This window comes from Megascapheus bottae, chromosome 10, assembly GCF_031878675.1.
Source record: "Megascapheus bottae isolate mThoBot1 chromosome 10, mThoBot2.hap1, whole genome shotgun sequence".
NCBI lineage: Eukaryota > Metazoa > Chordata > Mammalia > Rodentia > Geomyidae > Megascapheus > Megascapheus bottae.
The window spans coordinates 9,698,033-9,707,793 of NC_143518.1; the positions used below are offsets into that span (position 1 = coordinate 9,698,033).

At 38.0% G+C, this 9,761-nt stretch overlaps 1 pseudogene; it reads left to right on the forward strand.

Moving 5' to 3' along the window:
• The first annotated feature begins 6,823 nt into the window (after positions 1 to 6,823).
• On the forward strand, positions 6,824 to 7,819 carry LOC150057516 (SKA complex subunit 1 pseudogene; annotated as a pseudogene).
• Positions 7,820 to 9,761: the final 1,942 nt, after the last annotated feature.

The window sequence follows — 9,761 nt, forward strand, 5'->3', positions numbered from 1 at the left end:
CTTCCTCAATAAATGAGTTCCTGCCTTGACGGGTCTCCTTGACGGGTCTCACTGACTTGTCTGATTGTCCTCCTAGGAGAGAGGGCTGGGGTCCATCAGTGGGCCCTCTCTTCTCGGCTTTTCAGGGTCGGGTTGTGTTCTCTCTATCCCTCCTTCTGGTTGCGAGGGACCGAGGACTAAAAACCTAGACTGTTAGGGCTAGGTAGATTATCTAAGTGGCCAAAATTCAACCATTAAAAGCTAAAAAACAATTTCGATGCCACTCAGGAGGAGAAACATGGCGACAAAATGGTTATATTTCATTGCTAACACTGAAGGGGAAAGGTTGTCGTAGCTATAAAGAGATGGAAGCCTCTAGGCTTTGAAGAAGGAAAGAAATGTCCCACAAAATACTACAATAAGCAATTTGACCTGTGTTGCAATTCTACGAAATAAAAATGGAGAATAATCAATATGTTTTACTTTAGTACAACAGTTGACTCATGAGTATAGAAATGAACTTGACTCCATGAATGAGTCTCATTTCTGGTATGCAGAGAAACATGGTTTTGAAGGTGATAAAATGTTGGGAATGTTGAAAGAAAACAAACATGATTTTTAATCTAAATTCTCACCGTATCAGTGAAAAAATGTTTCTATTTGCTTTAACTTTTTCAAAAAATAGTAATAGACTTATTTGTATCTATGAATATTTTCTATGAAATTATTAAAAATCAGGTTTTCAAGTTGTTTAAAACAGATACTGATACTTCTCTAAGGTGCCACTTTCTTACTTCTTGTGTATGTTGTTAAGGTTGATTTTTTAAAAACAATAATAGTATTCTGGACATGCAGGTATTTTACAATATTTTCTCAATTTACAGCTATTCATTCAAAAATCTAAATTAAGATATATTGTATAGACAGTAAAAATTAACTGACAGTGTTTACCCTCTAAAAGTCAAATCAGCACTTACAAGAGTGTTCCTCTTGGCAAAAGTAGCTAAAACGTATCACAGAAGAGATTGGAAAGAGTCCATTTATGTTTATCTGTTCTTAATTTATTTTTTACCAGTCCTGGGATTTGAACTCAGGGCGTGGGCATTGTCTTTGGGCTTTCTCAAGGCTAATACTCTACCACTTAAGCCACAGTGTCCCTCCTGGCTTGTGCATATGGTATTGAGGAATCCAACCTAGGGCCTATGGCATGCTAGGCAACCTCTCCACCACTAGACCACACTCCTGGCCCCTCTGTTCTCATTTTTTTTTTTTTTGCCAGACCTGGTGCTTGAACTCAGGAACTAAGAAATGTCCTTGATCTTTCTCGAGGCTAGAACTCTACCACTTGAGCCACAACGGTACTCCTTCAGGCTTTTTCTTTGTATATTGTACCAAGGAATTGAATTCACGTCTCAGGGCAAGCACTCTATCACCAGACGAAACTCCCATCCCCTGCTCTTAATTTTATAATCAATTATTGTGATGTGGAAAAATTTTATCATCTGTAAATTATTTCAGCCTCAGGAAAAGGGGACTTCAGATAAGATCAAATTTTCCTCCTTAAATCATAGAAAAAAGAAATCTCAAACAATAATTTTGAATTTTACCAGATAAGTCTGAATTTTGGGGTATCAAAAGATTATAGGAAATCAAACAGCAAATTTATCTCCCTTGTCTATGTATGCCCAAGTACAGGCAAAGAAATATTTGAAGAGTGCTCAGGTTATCAGTAACACTAGTTGGTGTTTTCTATCTCTAGATACTTTCTGTTTCTGTTTGACTCCAGTTCTTATTGCTAACAAAATTGAGAACTTGTGATTTCTAAGCGAGTTCAACCTCTAAAATAGGCTTATTGATTATGTACATAATATTGATCAAATACAGTTCAATATAAAAGCCTTTTTCCAAAGTAATTGAAATGTAAGCTTTAGTCCTTCTGAGACCCTACCACATTTCTTTTTGTAGTAACTGTCATATAATTCATGGCCAATGAAGTTTAGTGAGCTTGCAGCATTATTTATATCCATACATTTAAACTTTGAGAAAAGATGGCTCACAGCTACTGCCTCCTTTCATTTGTGGTTATCAAGTTATGATTTCCTACTCAAAGGAGTTATTATTTAATGATAATTTTTAAATCTATGTTTTACTAGTTCAGATTTCTGATGAAATTTCTGATGCTTTCAGCATGATAAAGTTTATTCCAAATTATATTAAGTAATGGCATGAAAGCAATTGTTTCTTGTGATTCTTGAGAAGGAATCATTATTCTACCATTGCCATAGAAGACTAAATTGGTTAGCATGCATTAAAACTAAAAATGGACTCTAAACTCAATCAATTTGGTTAGTCAGTGTGGCAAAACTCATGGAGGACAAGTTAAGAGTTGGAAACATTCCCAAGAGAAAGGAATGATGAATATTTCCCTAGGTACAGTGTTATTTCACATTACATAAACATAGAGAATAATCAGAGTAATACCCATAAACTGTCTTATAATGTTTAGTTCTTTCATTATATTTGAATCACTAAAATAAGCACTGTAAAAATTAGATCGTACAGAGATTAATTCCTTTTGGCTAAATCTTAAATAAAGAACATATTTCTTTGCCTGTACTTGGGCATACATGGACCATCAAGATAATTCTACCCTAAGAAAACTGAGTAAAGATGTGAGTTAGGACACGTAAGTGGAAATGTTGAAAGGTATGTTGCAGGTGCCAGGACCTTGGTCTAGTGGTAGAGTGCTTGCCTAGCATGCATGAAGACCCAGGTTCAATTACTTGGTACCACATCCATAGAAAAAAGCCTAAAGTGGTGCTGAGGCTCAAGTGATAGAGTTCTAGCCTTGAGAAAGTCCAAGACAGTGCTCAGGCCCTGAGTTTAAGCCGTAGGATTGGAAAAAAGAAAGGTATAATGTAGATCTGGATGCATTGTGTTCATAAAGTGTATTGTTAAGCATGTAATTAAGGATAGTTTTTAAAAATTAAAACCTGTCTAAATGTTTCCTTAAATTTGGAACATGGATAGTAACAGAAAGTAACCAAAGTACACTGGGCACCATCTTGTGTTCCACTGGTCAGGAGCGAATTAAGACTCTCAGTGACCTTATAGGAAAGGTCACAGCAGGAACACAAGGATGAGGCTCAGGTTGCACGCACTCACCACCATAAGGAATGAGGTGCCGTATAGAAACGCATCATGGTCCCCATAGGATTGGGTTTGTTCTCATCCCTTTGTTTTCCCAGAAGGTAACCCAGAGTAAATTGAACATTATTCCTTTCCATTAAAAAGAGGACCTTGAGTAAGATGAAATCACTGACTTTTCCCCTCACACCATGAATAGAAAAGGTCTAATATTAGCACTTTGAATCCTATAGGTGTGTCTGAAGACTAGCACTTTATATTGTCATAAATCTCTGTGTCCTATGTATAAGCAAGTTGAAAGAAATGTTTCCTTTTTTAATACGTAGCCATAAATATAATTAATAGATGAAAGAATCACAGTAATTATGGAATACTAATTTATTAAACAATTAGAAGTTACAGAGTAGCAGAAAATTTCTAAGTGTCTCAAGATCGAAAAGCTCCATTATAGTTCCCTTAATAAAGTGAACTTTCTTCAACTCTCTTCTAATTGTTTGCATGTTCATTTTTAGTAATTTGTTCAGCATAAAACCTACTGGTGCAAGCATTCAAAAGCTAGATCCCTTTAAAAAAAGATTTGACATTTTTGTAGAGGCTAAATTTCTAAGAAGTATAATTCCAAAGACAAAGAAACAAATGCATAGCAATTTACTGTCCATTGTGCAGCAATTAAACTTTTCATTCTTAGTATCAGAAAGAAAGTCACTATCAATAAACAGTGTACCTCTTATTTGTTGGGAGCCAGTGTGGAGTCAGACTGACCCATGAATCTGCATCACTGAGTAAGATAACCACACAAAGAAACGAGTTGTCACGTATGATGCCATGCCTATGAACTTTGAGCTATGTAGTCAGTATTGTGAACTTCCTGGCTTTATTGATTTATTGCTTTATCACTTTCTGCTGAGACTTGATTACCATTTGGTACAAATGAAACACCTGGCAGTTTCTTGTTTTTAAGAGAGTATGTAAGACTGGAAGTAGAAATAAATGGGACTACAGTCTTAAGCTTACAGCCTTAGGCTATAGTCTTGGGCGATAGCCAGCCTGACCCCATCTGTTTCTTGTCTTTTTCTTTTCTCATCCTCACCCCCTAAATCAGGAATCCTGCCTTGCTGCCAGCTGGCTCCGGCACTTGCTCAGTCTGATTTCACAGCATCTTGATCCAAACCTTTCACTTTCCAAATATTGACTCAGGCAAATTATAAGATAGACATGGCAACTTGATCACTTCTTACACAGACCCTGTTCTGAGTTAGGAAATTACATTGTTACCATTTTCATTGTGCCATGCTTGATATATAGGTCTTTGTAATTTCTGTTGTTTTACGAAAGGTATAAATTTGTCTCTTGTGCAATTGGCAAGGTAGACAGGGCATGGTCAAAATGTACTGCTAAAAGGTGAAATGCAGCCGAGGAAATCTCACCCAGTTCTCTGACAGCAAGCAGATCCAGACCTTCCTTGTCATTCGGTGTTTGCTGATCTACATGTTGTCTGTCACAGGGAATCTTCTCATCTTCACACTTGCCACCATGGATCCATCTCTTCACACCCCAATGTACTTCTTACTGAAGATCTTGTCTTGGGTTTCATTTCAGTCACTGTCCCAAACTTCATTCTGAACTCTTTCACTCAGAGAAGCATCATCTCTTTCCCAGGCTGAGTGTGTCAAGTCCTGTTGGTGGTTCATTTTGTTTGTTCTGAGCTTTCCATCCTGACAGCCATGTCCTATGACCCCTATGTGGACATCTCTCACCCCTGCACTATGCTGTCATCATGAACAGTAGACTCTGTGTGCAGATGGTGGCTCTTTCTTGGTTCTTCCGCAGTATCTTTGGGGTTTTATACACAGCTGGAACGTTCTGTCATTCTGTGGTTCCAGAAAACTCCCACAGATTTTCTGTGATGTCTCCTCTCTACTGAAGATTTCTTGTTTAGGAAGCATATCATCACTGATATTAGTGTCAGCATGGGGATCATGTATGCATTTCTCTGCCTTGTGTGCATTGGGTATTCATACATTTACATCTTCAATACAGTGCTGAGAATACCCTCCCTACAAGGCCAGTCCAAGCCTTCTCCACCTCATCTACTAGTGACATTTACAGTGACATTTACAGTGACAACTATCTATTCCTATTTGAAGCCAGTCCCTGACTCCCCTCACCTTGTAGACTTTTTGGCATCTGTTTTCTACCCAGTGATGCCTCCATCTTGGAACCCTATAATATACAGTCTGAGAAATAAGGAAATCAAAGCTGTTCTTAGTAAGTTCCTGTGGAGACTACATCATAGTTTTGGGAAAACAATAGAATGAATATTTGGATTGAATAAATATTTGTATTTTGTTGACATTCTCTCTCAGTAGTACATATTTATTTCTCTTATTAATATATATGTTATTTTAAATGCGATATCAATAGCTCTTTATTTTCTTTGGTAGTATATATTTCATTTATACACATTATAATATAATTTACAATTTAAAATTATGAATCAACAATAAAATTATATCATAGTCCAAATAAGCTTGTTATTGAGCTCCTCATATGACCCATGTAGCTCAGAATTACTCTGTTCAGTGATAGAATCTGAATAAAAATAAAAGTCTGTTAATTTCTACCTCCTGGGAACCTGAGAACTCATTGTTTAATGCTGCAAAACCAATCAATTTTGGTTGCATGAAGGTGTTTTGGTTGAGTATATTATCAAAATAGTCACAATACAATCCACTCAACCCTTAATACTTAAGAAATGCTTGCTGTTTTCCTGGCAGGAAGACCTGTGCCTATGGAAGGAGTGCATTTACAATGATGAAAGAAAGATTATGTCAGCTAATATATGAGAGTAGCCTCTAAGGATAAAAAATATAAGAAGACACATAACTTGCAGAAACATCAGGTGAAATTCAGTCCTGTTAGATATATAGGCAAATTGGTATTTCAATTCTAAATTACAGAACTAAAAAATAATTCATATATTGTTAATAATAACAACAACAATATTTTTTGCTGGTTCTTGGGCTTGAATTCTGGACCTGGGCTTCAATCCCTGACTTTCTTTGTACTCAAGACTATTGCTCTACTCCCTGAATCACAGCATCCCTGCTAGGCTTTTCTAAGTGATATAGTGTAGTTAATGGGCTTTTCAGCCTGGGATAGCATCAAACTGTAACCCCCAGATCTCAGCCACCCAAGTAGCTAGGATGATAGGTGTGAGCCACTGGTGCATGGATTTTTTAAAATCATATTTTTTAAAACATGGAGTGTGACTACAGTTATACAAATAATCATAAGCCTTAATGGTCCCTGCATGGACTCTTAAAGATTGCTGTGAACATGACATGATCAATGACACGAAAGCCTAGGAATGTACTGAGTAGACTGGCTTACGGAGTCAGATTTGAACATGACGCCATCCGAGTGGAAGTAAGGGGCTCCGCCGTCGCACTTGGCCCCCGTTTTTTAATATATTACTTTTGAGTATACTGTTGAAATATTTGAGTTAAAATATTATGATTGTTGTTTTCAACATTCCTAGGCAACCGGCCACAGCGTCCTAACCTTCCGTACAACTAGGCGCCGCCATCTTGGAAGCGAATGCCATACGTTGGTTGGCCCGCGTCCGTGTGGAAAAGTTGGTGCGCGCAGCCAGCTGGCTGCCTTTTCCTCCAAATTCGGCCCCTTTCAAGGACCTCAGTGGGACTTCTGCCGGCTGGGGGCTTAACCCCTGGTCCTGAGTCCTCCCCCGAGCTCTCTGCTGTGTGCTCAAAGCTAGGGCTCTATCACTTGAGTGACACCTCCACTCGCGCCTTTTCGGAGGTTCATTGCAGGCATATGGCCAGTAATGGAAGTGCGGGACATATGCCGCCTAAAAGATGGCCTCAGATTTGGAACAATTGTGCTTTCATGTTAATGAAAAGATCACAATATTAAAAGAACTCTGTCCTTAAGACACCTTGGCCAACAATCTGCCTCAAACACCTTATTAAATAAAACAGGAGATGAGATTTTTGTAGTAAATGACCTTCACAATAAACTTGAATTGGAAATTCAGTATCTCGAACAAACCAACGTGTCGCTGAAGGAACTCTGCAATTCTCTTGAAGACGATTATAAAGATGTAGAACTTCTCAATGAAAGCATCCCTGCCCACCTGCCTCGAGTGAAAGTAACCCAGAGCTTGGCTAGTGAATCAAATCTTGACCCAGAAGAACCAGTCAAAGCTGAGGAACATGTACCCACAAAGAAGCCTCCCAAAGAACAGAGCAGTATTAAGGAAATGTTATAACTACACACGAGTTTAATGGTGTTCCTGCGTACATGAAGTCTCGCTTAACCTACTGTCAAATTAATGATGTTATTAAAGAAATCAACAAGGCTGTGGTTAGTAAATACAAGATTTTCCGTCAACCAAAAGCATCTCTAAATTCTATGAACAGAAATCTCTATCACAGATTTACTAATGAAGAAACAAAGGATACCAAAGGTCATTATTTTATAGTGGAAGCGGACATAAAGAAGTTCACGACTTTGAAAGCCGACAAGAGGTTTTATATGATCCTGAATATTTTGCGACACTGCCGGAGGCTAGCACAGGTCCGCGGGGGTGGCCTTACCCGTTACATCATAGCATAAGGGTTTGTAAGCTTCAAACTCAAGCTACAGTAGGAGTGGAGGCCAGTGCTGTCAGTTTCTCACAAATAACTCAGTCTTTTCATTTCCTCTGTTTCTTATAAAAAAAATAAAACCTTTTTGGGTATAGCATATGTAATCCAATTTCACTGCCTTCCAGTATTTACCATTTAAGCTTCTGAACCAGCCAAGCACGTAATGGAACTGAGAAGTGGGCATGTCTCGTGTGTGTTTTGTGACATTGGAAGGAAAAGATCATCCAGACAAGGTCATGGAGAGCAGTTTTAGAGTTCCAACTTCTTAGTGTGTGACTCCATCATTTCAATCTCCAGGTAGACTTTCTAGATGTGGTCTGGAGGCTACTTCTGTTTCTGTTTCTTGGGCTTCCCATACATGTTTAGGGAGTGTGCCCAAAATACATGCTGTGCGATGAATGACAGTGCAATGGAAGTATATTGACATGTTGTGATGTAGTGATAGAATAAATGTGTACAGTTGGTCTTGGTCCCTAAAAAAATAAAAAAATAAAAAACGGGGGCCAGGAGTTTGGCCTAGTAGTAGAGTGCTTGCCTAGCATGCAGAAAGACCTGAGTTCGATTCCTCAGCGCCATATACACGGGAAAAAAAAAACTCACAAGTGGTGCTTTGGCTCAAGTAGTAGAGCTCTAGCCTGGAGAAAGTTTAAGGACAGTGTTCAGGCCCTGAGCTCAAGCCCAGGACTGGCAAAAAAAAAAGGAAAAAAATAACATACAAGCTGAGTGCAGTGGCACATGCCTGTACTCCTACCTCAGGAGGCTGAGATCTCAGGATCTTGGTTCAGGGTCAGCCTGGGCACTAAAGTCCATGAGACTCTTATCTCCAATTAATCATTAGAAAGCTGGAAGTGGCAATGTGGCTCCAGAGGTACTGCAGTGGGCTTAAGCTGAAGAGCTTAGGGACAGTGCCCAGGTCCAGAGTTCAAGTCCCTTGACCAACCAAAAACTAAACAAAAATAAAACAAAACAAAACAAAACACAATGGGGCAATATCATTCTTCCTGATGGAAGCACAGAGCTCCATATTGCATTTATACTACATCTTGATCTGTTGAGCTACTGAGGCTGATCACCCCCAAAGAAACAACCACCCCATTAACAGGTGGGTGGAAGACTTAAAGAGAAGCTTATCTCAAGAGGAAATAAAAATGGCCAAAAGATACATGAAGAAATTCTCAATATCTCTAGCCTAAAAGAAATGCAAATCAAAACTATATTAAAGTATACCTTATACCAGTTAGAATGGTTACTACCAAGAAAACTAATACAACAGATGCTGGCAGGAATGTGTCCAAAGGGAATGCTATTTCAAAACAAAAATTTTTAGTTAAATTTGTTGTTTTTTCACCACTTCCATATATAATTTATTAGGGTAAAATTGGCTTACAATGGCAATACATTTTATTTATGAGTTTGGATAGTTTCTTTAAAAATGCCAGACAATATATAGTTAATAAAGGAAGAATGAGCCATATTGTTTCATATTTTAATAGTGTTTTATATCAGGACATCCTATGAATTTTACATAAATCAAATTTTATTTTATGATGTTTATATTGATTTCTATAAAAATATAATTCTTGGGATGGGGGTTTGGCTGGGAGTGCTTGCCTAGCACGCACAAAGTCCTGGGCTCGATTCCTTGGTACCACATACACAGAAAAAAGGCAGAAGTGGTGCTGTGACTCATATGGTAGAGCTCTATCCTTAAGAAAGCCCAAGGATAGTGCTCAAGTCCTCAATTCAAGGTCAAGTTCAGGGAAAAATATATGTACATATATGCATATATGCATATAAACATATATATATATATATATATATATATATAACTCTGCCTGTATCTCTCTCAGACAAGTCTTCCATAAGAAAATATCAGAAACTTAAGATGCTACTGAAAAACCTATGCTGTGTGAATCATGAATTAGGCCTTAATATTGTTCAAGTTTTAGCAATTCTTTTTTTTTT